A 4,115-nucleotide genomic window follows, 5' to 3' on the forward strand; every position below is an offset into this window, starting at 1 on the left:
TATGAACTACTGAAAAGAAACAGACAAATATCAGTGATTGTTTAAGCAATTTACTAAGACATAAAATAGGCGATATTTATTTTATGAATCTCACTCCCACTATTTTAACGATTTCACTACCCTCTAGTGAAAACAGGAAACTGTTTTCCTTAGTGAGAACATGGAGTCCAATTGACAATCTATGGTCCCGAATAATATCAGCCAACCATAATTTCAAAAGTTAGAGCCCAATTGCTTCCAAATCAACCTCCATGTTTTTACCTCATGTCCAATAAGGGCCCAATAATATGATGCCGTTTATTGTGACATGTCAAGATGACCCATCAATATTAAGTTGTGATGGACGGTCACCATGTGGATCCCCGATAATATGAGCCAATCCCATGGGAGTTCCATCCAACTTACAACATGTGTCGATCCAATGTACAGCTTTCCGACGAATGGGCCCCCCCAATAATATGAGCCGGACCGTATCCGCGGGTAGCATCTCATACATTGATCGTTGATGGAAGGTAGGAACATTTAAACAAATTTAAATTTCCTTTATTTATCTTGATTTCAATTTTAAATCATATTTAAAATGAGGGATTTTAATTATAAAATTTTGTCTCATCATTTTTAAAGTTTTGTATGCTTGTCGGATTCACACAATTTTGTCTAAAACATGCATACAACTATAATATCACATATTATATAGGATGATCGATTCCATTTCTAATCGACCCGTGGTTGCCAATCACGAGTCTTAGTCCAATCCTAGGTAATATGCAGTATGCAATGCAATCCTATTACATTGAGCTTCCAATTTACATTTCTTCTGTCTTTATTGTCTCATGGGCCCACCTCCGTCTTCAAATCTTGATCTCCCACTAAATCTAATGTATTTACAATAAATAACAATGACAAGTAGGGGATACATTTTTAAGGGGTGGGAACGGGCCATAAACCAAGCCCACTTTTATTACATATGACAATTCATATTGGGCCATAAACCAGGCCCATTAATAAAACCAACAACAATAAAAACAAATGTAAATTCCTAACATACACCTACAAAATTGGTCATGGCAATCGATCATCCTTATCCAATAACATTTAATTCAAAATTAATTTATTGGATAACATGCAATGGCAATTTAAATTTAAAAGGATAAAATCATATTTCATACATAAAATCTTATTTTATATACAAAATCATATTTTATCTTTTTATCAAATAAAATCATATTTTATCTATAAAATCCAATTTTATACATAAAATCATATTTTACTCAATATATCCATAAGATCATATCTTATCATCAATTGTACCAAAAATAATTAATTTCAAAATTCAATTTAACGGATAAAATATTTAAATTTTCCAAAAATTCAAATTTATCCAAAAATCAATTTTAAAATTTTCGGACTCGAACAATTCGATCCGACGCCTCGTGGACCAATCAAAAACAATTTTCGATCGGACCAAAAATAGAATTTTAACATATTAAAATTTAATTTAAAAATTAAAAAATTAATTTTTCCCGCGGGCCGCCTGGGACATTCCCGGCTGCCCGGCTGCCCCTAGGGCAGCGACGATCGCTGCCCAGGTTTTTGCCCGAAAAAAAAAAATTTATTTTTAAATATTTATTTTGTTTCAAAAACCGAGGCTTAAAAATTTTTTGTACAATCGATTAATTTAATCGCTTGATCTGAGCAACCTGGCTCTGATACCACTGTTGGAGAACGAGGCGATCAGATCAATTAGGATTGATACCCGGTGCAGCGGAAGTTTAAAAATATTTTGTATGGAACGATTCCATAATAGGTATCAACCTTACGATTAAATTGTGTGTGTGTAAAAATTAAATAACGATTATAAATTTTTACCTCCAATCTCGAAGCGAGATTATGGACTCCAACAGATTGCTCTGCTCTTGTTGTATATCCCTGGAACTGATGGACGAACTGTTCTTCAATCAGGCCACGAACGGATATTTAATCCCTCTGATAGATTGCACTAGAAAATCTATCAGAAGTTTCTACGAAGAGAATTAACGAATTTGATCCGTTAAACCAGACTGTAATTCAAAATTCACAGACTGGATTTTACCGAGCAGAGGGGAAAGGGGGGGCGGCCACTATTGAGAGAAAAATACTAGGGTTTTCGAAAATTGTGACCTGTTGTGTGTAATTTCTGTACTGCAATAACTTATTTATAATGTAGGCCACTAACAGCTTAGGGCCCATTAGTCATAAGTTCAAGCCCGACAAGCAAAGCCCGCATGTTCATAAATTAATATAAAATTCATCGTGACTCCGATTGATAAACCGATTTCACCAATGTGCACAGAAACCATTTCTGCACCTTTTAAAGTCAAGATAAATTTTTCTGAATCCGAATTCAGTGGTTTCCAAAAATGTCCATCCCTATGCCATTTTAGGAAATCTTACTCCTCTACTCATAATTAAGAAGTCCAACTTCTTTGTTCATTAAATTTAACTCTTTAAATTTAACTATCTCAACGGGGATTAAAAATCCATTACACTGTGTGACCCTCAATGGTTCAGGGATACAGCTAGCCGTGGGCTCACAACTCCTTGTGACTCGGAACAACAATTTCCGACTTGTCCATCGAATCATGGTAAGAGCGCCTAGCAACATCGCCCCATGATTCCCTAGGTATCACTGATAGTGCCTACAAGAACCAATAGATTTTGGTTAGCGTACAGTACGGTCCCTTCATCCATATATCCCGACCGAATCAACAACCATTGGTATATCGAGAGTCGTTCGAGATTCGATAACTATGCAATACATCTTGAAGATCAAATAGTGACATCGCATGTGCTACTAAGAAACCATTTCTTAAACCACATCATGTACTCTGGCCAGAGATTCGTCACACTAATATCTCCTCAGATCGCATAGGATATCCACACTCGCAAGTATGTGGTGAATCCTTGACAACAAAGAATCGACTCCTATATGTGTTGTAACTGTACCCAATCCCGACACCTGATGACCCCAATAGAGTCGGTAAACGAGTCAAAGCACAGTACTAGCATATAGAGTCTCAATGATGTTTCAAGTAGTAAGGACTAATGGTGTACAACCAAAACCGCGGACTTTATCCACTCGATAAGTGATAACCACTTGGAAAGTCCGGATAGGGTAGTTCGATCATTCATCATATGAATATCCATTTGCATGCTTCGAACATCTCTATGTTCCTTACCAATGAAACGTGGTACTCCGCATCGCAAATGCTAGTCTCAAACTCGAGCGATCCTTATCCTTATTATCGGACGGCTCAATCGACTAGGAACAGTTTAGAATATACAGTGACTATAAGATGTGTTTCATGATAGACATCTCCATGTTCTACCACATCTTACATACACTATAGTATATTCAAGGTCTTTATCAAAACAACAATAGTATATCACAATATAACAATATAAAGAAAGATAAAGTCATTGCCATTAATAAAAGTGTAAATAATATTAAACAAAAGATTGTTTATACAAAGAGTCATCAAATCCCTTAGCCACAAGTTGGCTCACCGGGCACCCACTCTTTCACACTCCCCCAGAACCTATAAGTAAACCTGGGGTCTCGATCGCTGACAATGCTCACAGGAACTCCATGAAGTCGAACGATCTCCTGAATGTACAACCTAGCCATACGATCCACATTGTACTCTCAGCTATAGGAAATGAAATGAGCTGACTTGGTGAGTTGGTCCAACACAACCCAGATAGCATCACAGTTCCTCGAGGATATCGACAAATGGGTCTCAAAATACATCATGATAAGCTCCCATTTCCACTCAGGAATAGGCCGACTGTGAAGCAAACCTCTAGGTTGTCGGTGCTCTGCCTTGACCTACTGACAAACCAAACATCTCAAAACGTACTAATACACACTGCGTTTCATTCCCTTCCACCAAAACCGACTACGTAGATCCTTGTACATCTTTTTGCTCCCCGGATGAAAACTCAACTTAGTGCGATGTGCCTGAGACAAGATCTCCTCTCGCAACTCTTCATCCTCCGGAAGCACAAGCCTACCAGACAAACACAGAAAACAATCTGAATGATAGTGAAATCCAGACGTGCTACCCTCGTTGGCT

The sequence above is a fragment of the Henckelia pumila genome, chromosome 1, assembly GCF_033568475.1.
Source record: "Henckelia pumila isolate YLH828 chromosome 1, ASM3356847v2, whole genome shotgun sequence".
Lineage (NCBI taxonomy): Eukaryota > Viridiplantae > Streptophyta > Magnoliopsida > Lamiales > Gesneriaceae > Henckelia > Henckelia pumila.